Source organism: Balaenoptera musculus, chromosome 2, assembly GCF_009873245.2.
Source record: "Balaenoptera musculus isolate JJ_BM4_2016_0621 chromosome 2, mBalMus1.pri.v3, whole genome shotgun sequence".
In the NCBI taxonomy this organism is placed as follows: Eukaryota; Metazoa; Chordata; class Mammalia; order Artiodactyla; family Balaenopteridae; genus Balaenoptera; species Balaenoptera musculus.
The window spans coordinates 91,874,333-91,890,124 of record NC_045786.1 but is presented as its reverse complement, the minus strand read 5'-3'; positions in this window follow the sequence as shown (position 1 = coordinate 91,890,124).

Genomic DNA, 15,792 nt, shown 5'->3' with positions numbered 1-15,792 from the left:
CAGATACTTGCTCTCTTGCTCAGACACTTACTAGCTGGACCAATCGAACAAGCCTCTGAGCCTTTTCCCCCACAATTGAAATGAGCAAAATAACATCTTTCCTGAAGAGCTGTGAGGTTTCAAAATAAGTCACAGAACATGCCTGGCATTCAGTTAATGGAAGCTAGTATTACATACACGGGATTAATCAGGGCTGCTGTGTGCGACTGGACGGCCAGTGCCTGGACACGGGCTGGGTCTCCCAGAGGAAGGAGCACCTGTTTCTCATTCTCACAAAGGTACCGTCTGCTCTCCAATTTCCTCACCTGGGAGGCTGCAGCCATCAAGCCTGGGATTAAAAGTGTCCTTTCCAGCTCTAATCTCTTACCTTCCACAGAGAAGTCTCAAGGCCAGGCTGTGAACACGGCCGATGGCCTGGGCTGGGCCAGCCAGGATGTCCTCCTCCCAGAGGTGAGAGGAGGAGCTCTCGCTCTGTGTCAGGGACACTGTCATCACCCCCTGAGGGGCAGGCAGAGCAGGGAGGCCCCAGCACACGGAGTCCTGCCACCATCCCGTGCCAGAGCCTGTCATTCCATTTTCTATAGTCATTCTTTTGGTTTATGAAATCATCCCTTTGTAGATGGAAAGGTCAAACAATCATAGTTGATTAACTATTTCCTTGTGCCAGGCCCTCTGTGAAGAGATGTCTGTATTCCTCTTCTCCTATCTTTTATTTTGAAAATGTTCAAACCTACATAAAAGTTGTAAAAATTCGTACAGTTAGCACTCATAGACCTAGATTCATCATTTCACATTTTGCCACATTTGCTTTGTCTCTCTGTGTATATAAGTTTTGCTGAATCATTTCAGGATAGACTACAGACATCGTAATACTTCACTCTCAAAATATTTCAGCATGTATCTCCTAAGGAAAAGGGCATTCTGCTATGTAACCCAATACCACAATCAAACCTAAGCCGTTTTACATTAATACAACAGTATTAAATCCATATTCAAATTTTCCCAATTGTCTGGATAATGTCTTTTGACTTTTTCTTTTTTGAACCAAATCAAGGATCATGCCCTGTATTCAGTTGTCATGACTTCTTAGTCTGCTTTCATCTAAAACAGTCTCCCACCTTTTTTCCCCCTCTTTGGTCTTTCATGCCATTGACATTTCGAAGCATTCGAATCAGTCATTTGCAGAATGTCCCTCAATTTGGATTTTCGGATGGTCTCCTCCTGGTTAGATTCAGGTTGGCCTGCATGCTTGATGCTCCTAGTGACTCTATGATGGATTTTACTGCTCCATTTTACAGAAATGGAGGCTGAGGCTCAGAGAGAGCGGTCACGACACAGCTACTGAGAGGCTGAGCCGGGGCTGACGCGGAGAGCTTGGTTCTCAGTCTGTGCTCGTTCTCCACACTGCAGGGAGCAGCTGGGAAGTCTTATCACTTGGGTTCTTATGATGGATTTGTTTACCTGTCCCTTTTAGCACCTTGACCACGAATGGAGAGCAGATTTTGACAGGAAGTCAGAATAGTACGGGAAGAAGAGGGACACCCCAGGGGAGGGGCGCCTTCAACATACTGTGGTGAGCCCTAGCCTTCATAGCCTGGCTGGAACCCCCAAAAGCCCCTTTAAGCTGTTTTAGAAATTTGACTTTTTCTGCCCCCTTCTAGACCTCCAGGGGAAGTGATGGGGCACATCATACACACACATACCACATGCCACCGACTACCAAGGGTGTAACAGTCTTCTGGGTACCATCATCAGTGAATTCTTTCCTGTTGCCTAGCAATCCTAGGGCATTTCAGCCCTTCCCAGCCAGAGGGTGGGTAGAGAGGGCAACCACGTGACTGGTTGGGTGTCTCTTGCTCAGGAGGTCTCCTGGCCCTACTTCCTCTTGACCAGTTGCCTAACGACTAAGGAGGTCCTTGTGCTCTGTGTGGTTACTCCCTTCCTCATAGGAGATTAGCAGAGTCTCTTTAGGGCCTTTCCTCCTGACTTGGGAGCCACACAAGTGCACTATAGAATGTGGGGCTCCTCCCAGGGAGGAGTTCCTGAGAGCTAAGGGGAGGATACACATCTCACCCTGCAGTGAATTTTTGAAGAGAAGAGGGTGAAAGGAGAAGATCCAGGTAAGAACATCATGCCAGGACACTCCAGCTTCTCATGGTATGGTGCCACAGAGGTTCAGAGGTCTGCTGGGTTTGGGTCCTGGCCAGTTGCTCTGTGAAGGGAGAGAGATGGATAATCCATGTACCTGGGCAGCTCCTTAATCATCTAAGCCTGCAGTGAACCTTGAATACGTGTGCATAATTTTAACCATTTTATTTGGGTAAGATTTAGAGCAAGGGTCCTTCTCTGGGGTCCTTGGGACCCCTTAGAGGTCTGTGGACAGAATTCAAGAACTTGGGGGAAAGTTACATCTTTATTTTCTCTAACTTCTTCTGAAATGTATAAAATATTATAAATTCATAGTTTTATGAAATATTAGTAAAATTTGTGGCTTTGTCATTTATAGAAATCACAGATATTTTTAATACCACTTTTTTTTTTTAACTCTCCAAGAGGTCTCATTTTATTTTATTTTTAAAAAATCTTTATTGGAGTATAATTGCTTTACAATGGTGTGTTAGTTTCTGCTTTATAACAAAGTGAATCAGCTATACATATACATATATCCCCATATCTCCTCCCTCTTTCATCTCCCTCCCATATTCCCTATCCCACCCCTCTAGGTGGTCACAAAACACCGAGCTGATCTCCCTGTGCTATGCGGCTGCTTCCCACTAGCTATCTATTTTACATTTGGTAGTGTATCTATATACACTTTTTAATACCGCTTTACAGTTATTGAAGATATCACAAACTATCAATTACATTTTTCACTACCTAGAAATTATGAGTTACCAGATCTGCCACTAGATCCTATGAATAATATATTCATAAAGAAGCATATATCAATACCACATTTTCATTTTTTAATATGTTGATAACCAAATTTCAATATAATTGGTTTCCTTTGCAATCCTATCATTTTTTATGCAAAATATTATTCTGAGGCTTCACCAGATCACCAAAGGGAGCTGTGGTACAAAAAAGTTAAGAGCCTCAGGTTTAGGCTTTGGAAGTTTTTGTCAAAATATTTAAGACCCAAGGATGTATTCTGGGACATCTTCTAATTTTGAATGTTCAGCTTTGATGCTAACCTAAACGAATTATCGTATAACATTCCTGATGGTTTGAACGACTACCTTATAATCCAGTACTGCCATATCATCTCAGCTTCCAAGTTTGCGTTTACAGCAGAGGTGATGCAAGCAGCTCCACCAGAACTGTTCCCTGATGATAGTACAAAAAAAAAGAAAAAAAATGGTGTGGAAGTTGGTAGAAGGAAGTAAGGTGAACTCAAAGAACCTGTGTCCTTGCGGTCGGCACCATAGTCAGGTGGGCAGAATTCAGTGTGGCAACACAATATCATTTATCACATAAAATTAATGACTTTAATTTGAATGGTTTTTAGTTGCGATTCTGTTTGAACTTGTGATTTTGTTTTGTTTTTTACAGCAGTATAATAAGTATTAGCATAAGTCTCCTCAGCTTCAGGTTTTGTACTTACTTGAGTAACAAGTGGACGCCAGAGAGCTGGGCAATTTTTCTTCTCCTTTAAGGAGGGTACGTTCCTCAAGGGTGGGAGATGCTGGGCTCCGGCACTTACTGGTAACTCTTCATGTTTCCCTCTCTAGCTTACCCCTTTTTCTTTTGAAGAATAACTGAGTTAGGGTCTCAAGTATTAGAGTGACTCTATTTCAAAGGCTTCCCAGATACAGGATTAAACAGCAAATTACCTAGTAATTTCTAGAAATATCAAGTGTATGATTCCTTGATTTGTCCAAAGTCACTTTCCCATATTTTGAGGACTGAAGTGTGTGGATGGTGTTATTCCAGTGAGCGCTTTGGACAGTTTGACTTTCCCAAGATATGGCTTCCTTGTGATGTAAGCACTAATCATGGGTGGCAGTTGGGGGTGCCCTCCTGTCATGGAGTCAAGGGGGTAGGCTGGGCTGAGCATCTGGTATACATGAAATATTCCTCCTTTCCCAATCTACTTTGGAAGGCATTTAAGTCATGTTTTCTATAGTGCCATAGTTTAAAAATTACATATAATATATATGTATATATATGCTACAGAAAAAAGTGTGTGTGTATATATATATGTGTGTGTGTGTGTATATATGTGTGTATATATATATATGTGTGTGTGTGTGTGTGTATATATATATATATACATATATATATATACTTTTTTTTTCTTCCCTGTAGTAAGACCTAAAAATTTGAAAACCTACAAAGTGTCAAAGGGTTCAACTTTAAGGTCTGTGTCAAAGGAGTCAAAAATGGTGATTAACTTTGACCCTCTTGAGGATTAAATATCAAGCAATTTACCAGTGTTGGCATTTTAAAGTGGTGTGTAGCCCTTGTTGGACTCTTGAGTCCCATTCATTCTAGCAGTGTCATTCCCAGAACTAAAGGCTCCCTCTCTAAGAGTCCCAGCTGCTCACATTGCCTTTCCCCTGCTGCGGGGGCTTTTCCAGTTGTCTTGGTGACCTTCCTCTGCTTCCAGGCTGCACACCAGTCTGTAGAGTGGCTCTTGGCCCCAGCTCTGCCCCTCCTCAGGGCAGCTTCCTCTTGGCACCAACTCCTCCCCACCCCACCAGTGTGTACTCAAGGCTGTCGTGTCCGTACTTGCAAATACAGCTCCCCGTACTGCCCTGCCTGACTCCTTGAGGTCAGGATGGTTTCTCTTCCATCATTCTGGCTCTTGAAGTACCCAGAAAACTCAGTTTTACATTCCTTTTCTAGAAGAAACTTGGAAAATAAGTCTCCCGGGGCCTGGCTGGAGGATACTGCTTGAGGAATATTACTCAGAGCAGCATCCAAGGAAGTTCCTAGACAAGGCGTTTTTTTTGTTTGTGTGTGGGTAAAAAACACATAACATAAACTTACCCTCTTATTTTTTAGGTGTACAATACAGTCTTGTCAAATAAATGCACATTGTTCTACAATAGCTCTCTACAGCTTTTTCATCTTGCATGACTGAAACTATGCTGATTAAACTACTCCCTGTTTCCCTTCCCCCCAGCCCCTGGTAACCACCATTCTACTTTCTGTTTCTATGAATTTGACTACTTTAGATAACTCATATAAGTGGAATCATGCAGCATTTATGTTTTTGTGGTTGGCTTATTTACATAACATAATATCCTCAAGGTAGGTCTGTGTTGTAGCATATGCCAGGATTTCCTTCTTTTGTAAGGTGGAATAATATTCCATTGTATGTATATACCATATTTTATTTATCCATTCATCTATTGGTGGACATTTAGGTTGCTTCCACATTTTGGTTATTGTGAATAATACTGAAATGGATGGGGGTGTGCAAATAGCTCTTCAAGATTCTGGGGGCTTTTGTTGATTTTTTTAAAAAATATTTATTTATTTATTTATTTGGCTGCGTCAGGTCTTAGTTGCGGCATGCAGGATCTTTAGTTGCGGCGTGTGAACTCTTAGTTGTGGCATGTGGGATCTAGTTCCCTGACCAGGGATGGAACCCAGGCCCCCTGCATTGGGAGCATGGAGTCTTAGCCACTGGACCACCAGGGAAGTCCCAAGATTCTGTTATAAATTATTTTGGATATATACCTAGAAGTGGGATTGCTGAATCATGTGGTAGTTCTATTTTTATTCTTTTGTGGAACCTCCATACTGTTTCCTAGAGCAGCTGTACCATTTTACAATCCCAACAACAGTGTGCAAGCGTTCCAGTGTCTCCACATCCTTGCCAACACTTGTTATTTTCTGTTTGTTTGTTTGTGTTTCCTTTTTCATATTGGCCATCCTAATGGATGTGAGATGATATCTCATAGTGGTTTTGACTTGCTTTCTCTGATGATTAGTGATGTTGAGCATCTTTTCGTGTGCTTGTTGACCATTTGTATATCATCTTTGAAGAAACGTCTATTCAAGTCCTTTCCCCATTTTAAAGGGTCATTTGTTTTTTTGTTTGTTTGTTTGTTTTTTGGTTGTCGAGTTGTATGAGTTCTTTATATATTCTGGATATTAACCCTTTATCAGGTATATGCTTGGCAAATATTTTCTCACATTCTGTAAGTTGCCTTTTTACTCTACTGATTGTTTCCTTTGCTGCACAGAAGTTTTTAAGTTTGCTGTAGTCCCATTTGTCTATTTTTGCTTTTGCTTTTGTTGCATAATGGGACAACAAAGCTTTGTACAATAATTGCTAATGCAATCATTGCTAATGAGACTGCTATAGACTGAATGTTTGTACTCCCCTCAAAATTCATGTGTTGAAGCACTAATCCCCAGTGTAATAGTATTAGGAAGTGGGGCCTTTGGGAGGTAATTAGGTTTAGATGAGGTCATGAGGGCGGAGCCCCCATGATGGGATGGAGACCAGAGTTTTCTCTCTCTCTCTCTCTGCCATGTGAGCACACAGTGAGATGGTGGCCATCTGCAAACCAGGAAAAGGGCCCTCAGCAGACACCAAATCTGCCAGCACTTGGACTTCCCAGCCTCCAGAACTGTGAGGAATGAAAGTTTGTTGTTTAAGCCTGTGGTCTATTGTTTTCTGTTACAGTAGCCTGAACTAAGACAGAGACTCTTACCGGTTAAAACACAAGTCAAATAACAGGATCTTATGCCTTTATTTTTCATAGGCCTCCTGGAAACCACCACCTAAATTGCAAACTTGAAGGTAATGTTGCCTTGGAGCAGCAAAGCAAATTTGCTCATCTTGTGCTGGCTCCCATCTCTGCCCATCTCCTTGACTAGAGTGGCTATGACTTTGTTCCCATTCCCCACTCCCTCCTGAACCTCTACTTTTCTCAGGAGTCTAGAGGTATTTGACCATTCAGACTGTGCTCTCATCAGCATCACTGGTCAGGAAAGCTTCCATTCATGCCCCTGTCACGAGTGGGCACCTGTGCTGGCATTTCCCCAGGGGAACACAAGTTGCATTCAGGTGGTAACAGGCCTCCTGAAAAGTTTTGGTGGTCAAATATGTTGGGGAAATCCAGCGTTACACAGAATTTAAAAGGTTACTACAGGGCTTTTTTTCCTGGTATGTTCATGTGTCCCTTGTAGATCTGAGTGGAAGGTGGAGACAGGGGAATATGCACTGCTCTTCCAGACTTATTTGACTATAGAATCCCTTCTTTCACAGGTCTGGGGTTCCTCTGAATCCACTTTGGGAAAGACAAGTCTCTAGGAGGTTCAGACCAGCTCTTAAATCAGCTTTGCAATTTTGACTCTCTCCTGCAGATAAACACATGTACTAAGTGTTTCCATCTACTTCTAATTTCCAGAAGTAGTAGAAATTAGTAGATATAATTCAGGTAGAAAGATGCGTCCATGAGTGTTTATTTTATTACTCTTTGAACTGTACGTATATTTTATGTATGCTCTTTTGTATATATATTTTGTCAAAAATTATTTTTCTCTTGCTTTAATTCTAAGTATCGTAGCTTTTATAATCCACATACCACTATTTGGTATTCTGTGTGAACTCTAGAAATGGAGAAATGAGCTTCCTGAAGTTTTAAACTGTAGTAAGCAAATTTAAAAGTTGGTCATGGGAATTCCCTGGCAGTCCAGTGGTTAGGACTCGGCGCGTTCACTGCCAAGGGACTAGGTTCAATCCCTGGTTGGGGAACTAAGATCCCACAAGCCGCACAGCATGGCCAAAAAAAAATGGTCATGACAGGTTTATTCTTTTCTCAGTTATATACTATTGTAGACCTGTTTCTTTCCAAGGATACTTAAAGAGACTGTGAGGCTTGGAACACATGTAAATATCACTCAGCTGAACTGTGTGCCACAGAGTAAAAAACTTCACCTTCTATCCTTATAAGCCTGTGTTCTTTCCAGGATATCTAGCATAGTGGTTAAGAGCACAGGGTTGGAAATCAAGGAGATCTGTATTCAAATCCCCACTTCATTACTTATCTGTATGACACTGGGTAAATTGCTTTAGTTCTCGAAGCCTCAGTTTCTGGATCTGTAGACTATGGTTTGTTTGGAGATTTAGATGGTATAATACATGTAATGCTGTGTAAATTGCAACCTTTCGTATAATACCAGCACCATTACTAGGTCTGGCCTTGTGAACTAGCAGGCAGAATGAATGACTTCTTGTTGATTTTAGGGGCAGCAAAAAGTCTTCCTGCCCTCTACTTCTGTGATGGGTAATTTTGTGTGTCATCTTGCCTGGGCCACACTGTGCCCAGCTATTTGGTCAAACATTATTCTGGGTGTTTGGGGATGAGACTAACAGTTAAATTGGTAGACTGATTAAAGCAGGTTACATTCCCTAATGTGGGTGTGCCACATCCAATCAGTTGAAGGTCTGAATGAAAAAATAGCCAACCCTCCTGAGAGTAAGGGGGAGCTCCTCCTGCCTGACTACCTTAAGATGGGACATTGGTCTTTTCCTGCCTTTGGACTCAAATGGAAACATCGGCTTTTCTTGAGACTTGAGCCTGCTGGCTTTGGACTGGAACTTACACCATCATCTCCCCTAGGTCTCCAGCTTGCCAACTGCAGATCTTAGGACTTCTCAGCTTTCATAATTGCCTGAGCCAATTCCTTATAATAAATACACACACACACACACACACACACACACTCACACACACACATTCTATTGGTTTTATTTCTTTGGAGAACCATACTAATACAATTTTGATGGATATTCTTAAATTTTCACAATTAAGACAATAAAAATGACTAGAAAAACATCAACCTAAGGACTGGTGTGAGCATTAAATAAAGGGTTACTCATAGAACTAAGACTGAGTGAGGGTTAAAACAGAAAATATAGGGCACAAAGGCCATATGCTCATACAGTGTAGCTACAGACAACTGTAAAAATGGGAGAATGGGGAGAACATATGTGAAAACTGAGTTTTAACTGTTCTCAGTAATTACATTGATAGTGGTGGTATTAATGTTACTCTGAGACTATTGTGTGTGTGTTAAGTGGGATAAAGTAGATTATTATTATTTTTTAAAATAAATTTATTTATTCATTTATTTTTTGCTGTGCTAGTCTTCGTTGCTGCACATGGGCTTTCTCTAGTTGCGGCAAGCTGGGGATACTCTTTGTTGCGGTGCGTGGGCTTCTCACTGCAATGGCTTTTCTTGTTGTGGAACATGGCCTCTAGGCGAGTGGGCTTCAGTAGTTGTGGCATGCGGGCTCAGTAGTTGTGGCTGGCGGGCTCAGTAGTTGTGGTTCGTGGGCTCTAGAGCGCAGGCTCAGTAGCTGTGGTGCACAGGCTTAGTTGCTCCGCGGCATGTGGGATCTTCCTGGACCAGGGCTCGAACCCATGTTCCCTGCATTGGCAGGCGGATTCTTAACCACTGCGCCACCAGGGAAGTCCTAAAGTAGATTATTAATTATGTGATATTCTAATTTTATCCTGCCCTGTGTCCTTGAGAACCAGGCTTCTTGGAGTGGAAGAAAAGAGATACAAATGTGATACAGAAAAGGTTAAGTGAAAACCCCGTCCTGCATTCTTTTCACAAGCATGGTTGCCTTCCCTTGTGCCCACAGCCTTTATGCACTCACACCCCTCATGACATGGACTCCAGGTGATTGAGATTCCCTCTTGCCTAGGAACAGCCCTTCCTTTTCCTTCCCTAGTCTCCACCCCCAGTAGCCATGTTTGTAACACAGGAAAATGCCCATCTCCTGGAAGTGTTTGGACACCTTTTACCAAGCACGTGGATGATGAAGTGGAGAAAGTAGATCTGATGAAAGAAAAGCAAGAAGCTTCCCATAGAGAAGGGCTGCCCTGATCCCTGATAACTTTCTTGTCCCTGGTTTCACCACTTTCCTGAGGTCTGTCTGCATTTCTGTCCTTGGGCTCTGTGTATCCTTATACTAAATTTCCCTTTTCTGCCTAAGCTTGCTTGAGAACTTGTTCTCATCTGTCAATTTGGAAAGGGTCTAGCTAATTCTTACTAAAGTATACATGACTAATAAAACCCCCTAAGATTAAAGAAACAAAAAACAGGGGAGTTCCCTGGTGGCCTAGTGGTTAGGATTCTGGGCTTTCACTGCTTGGCCCAGGTTCAGTCCCTGGTCAGGGAACTGAGATCCTGCAAGCTGTGCAACCAAAAAACAAAAACAAAAGCAAACAAAAAAAAACCCCTTTGGTCCTGACTTTGAATTGGAAGTATCAGGAGGAACTCATGAGATAGTTTATACCTATCTATTGATTGATCTGTCAATTGATCTATCCATCCTAGCTCTGTCAACTGAAGAGGCCTAGAAACAGTGACCAACCTAGGAGCAATGAGTATCTATAGTACCCAGACTGTAGTCTTGAAATACCATTTTCTACTAAAAGAAACCACAGTTTCTTGGAGAGATGGTTGATTCCAGGTCTGGGGTAAGAGGTATACAAGATCAGCCTGGACATCTTGTTTTATTGGGTAGCAAGGAAGTGATCAAAATCTACTTCAGTCATGTCAAAAGACTCAGGAGCCAACTTAAAAAGGCTCCCACAAGCCAAAGATGGGACAATTTTAACTTCAAAAAGGATAATAATTGTAACTGATTGAAACTTAGCTGTGTTCAAACTTGAGTTTATATTGCTGTGAAATTAGGGACTTCCCTGGCAGTCCAATGGTTGAGGCTTCACCTTCCAATGCAGGGGGTGCGGGTTCGATCCCTGGTCGGGGAGCTAGGATCCCACATGCCTCGTAGCCAAACAGAAGCAGTGTTGTAACAAATTCAATAAAGACTGTAAAAATGGTCCACATCAAAAAAACCTTTAAAAAAATAAATTTTAAAAAAGTCATCTTCATACAAATAACCCAATGAAAGTTTAGTATTAGTTGTTTTGTTTGTTTGTTTTTTTATACTGCAGGTTCTTATTAGGCATCAGTTTTATACACATCAGTGTATACATGTCAATCCCAATCGCCCAAAGTCCTAAATGTTATTTAAGAAGATACATGCAAATGCTAAAACCATAATATTAAACTAGGGATAGAAGAGTTCAGTGGGGTCCTTCCCCTAAATCTGGTTTGGTCCCCACCAACTATCACTTTGATTCTCTCAGAAAGTGAAGGTAGTGGACAGGATTGATTCTTCTGAGCATATCCGAAAATGGTATCTTGCAACAAATTTTAAGGTCCTGTGTTGACATGGCAGTTGTCAAGACTGATGAAAAGACGTTGGAGGCGTCCTTGTGAAAGAAGTGCCTGAGGCTTGCAGAGAAGGCAGCCAAAGGGTGGTATCTTTCTGATGTGCCCACTATCCGACAACCCACCACCCTGCTCCCAAGAGTACAAAGAACCCACTCCCATCTCTCACAGTTTCTCTCTCTCTCCGCCTCCCTCCCAGTCAGACCCAGCCCTGAACCAAAGCCAAAATGTGGATCCTGTCTGCCTCCCCCCGGAGGACACCTGGGCCCTTGAGGCAGCCCTTGTCCTACTGCCTGGGTCTTTCTCCCACGCTCCTTCTTTCAGGCTTGACCAGATTTCTGGAAGCACCATTTACACCTGAGGGTGAATTAAAATCTCTGAATTATCTCTCACAGAGCCATAAGCATTTACATTTTATCTCTAGCTCCTGTTAGAGGGATTCCTGACTTACAGGTCAGGTCGGGGAGTTTTGTGGTTTCAGTTCGTCATCGTTCCCACCCTCCCCCCCGAGGGTCCTTTCCAGGCATTCTAAAATCACCCCAGGCAGGAGGTCACCTTCTCTCCCTGGTAATAAGGAGACCCCGGGGTCCTCTGGTGCTGCCCACGTTGGTGTCCTGCCTCAGCCCACCTGCTTCGTTCTCTTCCTCCCGAAGACATGGAGACGTAAGTGTTTATTAAAGTGAATTTGGGCGCAAAAGAGATATTTTGGCAGCTTTGGCATCTTTCTTTTTTTTTTTTTTTTTTTTTTTTTTAAAGGTTGACTTGCACATTTTATTTTATTTATTTATTTATGGCTGTGTTGGGTCTTCGCTTCTGTGTGAGGGCTTTCTCCAGCTGTGGCAAGCGGGGGCCACTCTTCATCACGGTGCGCGGGCCTCTCACTATCGCGGCCTCTCTTGTTGCGGAGCACAGGCTCCAGACGCGCAGGCTCAGTAATTGTGGCTCACGGGCCTCGCTGCTCCGCGGCATGTGGGATCCTCCCAGACCAGGGCTCGAACCCGTGTCCCCTGCATTGGCAGGCAGATTCTCAACCACTGCGCCACCAGGGAAGCCCTGGCATCTTTCTTAAACCCAACGAGGAGCTCAGGCATGAGGAGAGACAAGCACCAGATGTCTGAACATAGATAACTGTCACCATCAGATAACTGTTTCTGAAAACCCTTCCCTTTAATTTATGCAGAGTCTATGAATAAGTACGTTTCAAATGTGCCCGAAGCCGTTTTTAAGTGAGTGCCAGCGCTCTCAGTGTACGGCGTCTCTGCCGTCAGTATGATGTGCCATCAAGATACTTACCTTAATGAACACTGATTTGTAAGTTTCAAACATTCTCCCTTCTCCTGACATGTATTTCAACTTTTCAGGATCCACTTCTTTCCAGGTAAAAAGGATAAAATAGAAAGAGGAGTATCCGCCCCTAAAATGGACCCTTTGGGTGTCAGAAATTAGAGTTAAGAGATTTGAGGCATATATATGCACACAGATTTTTTTAAAGTGCTGATTCCTATTCAGAACCAAGTAAGTGTTGTCAGCGTCTTCGAATGGGTCAAAATGTCTGAAGTACTGCGATCAAAAATGACTGAAATAATCCTCTGACTTGGACTTTGGGCATCAAAGCTGTGGGTGTTAGTAAATGTTTCAGTCTCCAAAAATCTGGTCCCACACTCTCGCCTTCACAGTTCGCATTTGTCAGAGTTGAATGAATGCCACATGCCTGTGTTGCCATGGCAGACCCTCCCCCTTGGCTTTAAGGTGGCCTCAATGCCGTTTGAAGTGTCACAGGCAATGGTGTTGAGACCTGGGTGCTGAGGCATGCTGTGAGTCAGGAATTCTGATGCACACATCCATCACCATGATTAGTCTCTTTTCCTGTCACTTCCTGTTCCCAGTAGATCAATGGGCTAAAAATGCCCCTATATCAGTAATTGTTTACAAAACCATCTGCGCGTACAGATCATGCTGTTTAGGTTTACAGGTGCATACCCAAAATGAAGAACATTTGTCTTGTTGCTGCCGTGATGTATGTAGCAATCCCACCAGAGTCAATGCTCCACAGGTTCATTAAGGGGGGGCGCCAGTTCTGTTAGTACGTGATTTCCCATTGACAAATGATGGCTCTCTTTCCACTGAAATATGGTACCTCCTTCAGTGAATCCTAATGCACAGATTTCAACGTCACAACTGCATGCTCTAACAGAATAATCAGGCTTCTAGAAAGAGTTGTTTACACCTGTTGTCTCCATTTCCGAACTTCCTATTTATTCCTAAACTCCAGCCCCCATAACTCCATAGAAACATCTTTCCCCAAGATCGCCAGTGACCTCTGACTCACTAGATCCAGTGGGCCTCTTCAGGCTCCATTCTTAACCTCCCAGGAGCATTCAACCCTGTGGACCACACTCTTTCCTGAAACACACTCTTTCCTTAGATTTCTGGACAACCACCTCTACTGGTGTCCCTCCTCACTCTCTGACCCTACTGCTCTGGCTGCTTTGTGGACTCATCTTCATTCAGTCATTGCATGTTGAGGCTCTCCAAGACCTTTCCTGGGCCCCTTTCTCTCTTGCTTTCTCCCCCAGCCATGCATTCATGCCCAGTGTTTCAAGTACCATGTATGTCAATGAGCTCACACACAGATCTCTAGCCCAGGTCTCGCCCTCTAAGTTACAGAGTTACATGTCCAGCTGGTAATTAACATCACTACTTGGATGTCTCAAAGGTACTTCCAACTCAACATGTCCACAACTCATGTTTTTCCCAAGAAAAAGGAAGAGGAGGAAGGAAAGAGAAGCGAAGGGAAAAGAAGAGAAGAGGAAGAGAGAAGCGGGGGAGAAGAGGAACACACCTCCCAAGTCTGGGCATTTTTTGAGCTTTATCATTATGTTCTCACAACCTGACAACCTGGAGGTCAGTCATGGGCATTAAACATGCAGTGATCTCTCGTGACAAGCCCCCAGTACATTGACATCACTGGGTGACATCCCAGCACCCCTGATCTGCCCTCTTCGGCTCAGCTGAAGCTGCCCGCGCTGTGCTTGCCCCTCCCACCCTACTACATTCTGTAGCTGCCATTTCCTTATTGCTCCAGCCACCCAGTGACAAAAAGAAGCCAGGGCCACCACCCTGGCCCTCATGGCATTCAACTGCTGCTGCCGTCAAGGCAGGGGTGGGAGGATGGTTCCTCCACTGTCACCACGCTCAGCTTTCTCAAGTCTGGGCAAACCCTGAACCTCCTGGCCTGCAAGTGGGACACCAGCTAGTGCCCCGGGATGGTGTGTACAAGTGGCCCAACCCTCTCATACCTGCCCACCCAGCTTGCTTCTCTCAGAAGTTTTGGGCAGCATTTTTCTCTTTCTTATTTAGGAGAGTTGATTTTGTGTTTTGTTTTGTTTTGTTAGGCCACGCTGAGTGGCTTGCAGGATTTTAGTTCCCGGACCAGGGATCGAACCCTGGGCCCCTGCAGTGGAAGTGTGGAGTCCTAACCACTGAATCACCAGGGAATTCCCTAGGAGAGATGATTTTGGAACCTCCGGAGTCCAACCTTGAACCCCAAAATCCCTCTGCCATTTCCACAGGATACACAGTGGGCCTCTGTATGAAAGAGGTTCTTGATAGCCAGCTCTGTTATCCTAGACCTGAGATGACCCCAGCATAATCCTTGCTACACTTTCGCCTCTGCCAAGATGCCTCCCCTATCCCCTCAGGCCCTCACATAGCCTAAGCCTCCTCAGCTTGGTCCTTACTTTCTCAGGGCAGCCTCCTCTGACCTGCAGACCAGATCAGATCTCTCTGCGGTTTGCTCCCTCTCCTCCAGCTCTTACTACAGTTTGTAATTCTATATTTGATTTCTATCTACACCCCCCTCTAGAAGATAAGTTCATTGAAGGCGGTAATTCTGTCTTTCATGCCCACCATCGCATCCCCAGCACCCTGCACGACACCTGGTCCGTGGTAGGGGCTCAATAAATATCTGTTGAATGAGTGAATGAACTAAGATTCACTTCATTATGTGTCAATCTTTTGAGAGCCTGTCTTCGGTGAAACCATTGCTCTATGACGAAAGAAAGCACTTTGGGGGGCAGTCACTAGCCAGCGTGCATTGCATGTGTGAGCACCACCATATTACTACTTGTGGGTTCAATACTCCAACCCCATATTTTATTAAAGTATTTCGTTCAGGGTGGTAAAAAACACTCTGTTACTGCCTTGCGGGAAGTTCAACCTGGCTCTGGGGGAAGGGGTCATGTTACGACACTGCAGATAAGTGGGGATACTGGTGCCAGGCAGGGAGGAGGCTGTGAGAACGCCCCAGCTCCTGCCTAGAGACATTCTATCTCCTCCCTTCAGCTGTGCAGATTGCAAAGGGCACGAAGAGGGGTGGAACAGTCCCAGAACCAAGTGACAGGTATTCTTACAATGCCCGCAGTTGTGAGGGGGCGCTTTGGAGGGGTCTCAGAATGAGACTCCGTGGCTGCCTTTCAACATTTCCGGATTTACTTTGTGGTTTGTCAAGTCATCACACCCTGTGCTGTTGGAAAATGACAACAATATGTTTGACCAAAAAAATGACAACAAAGC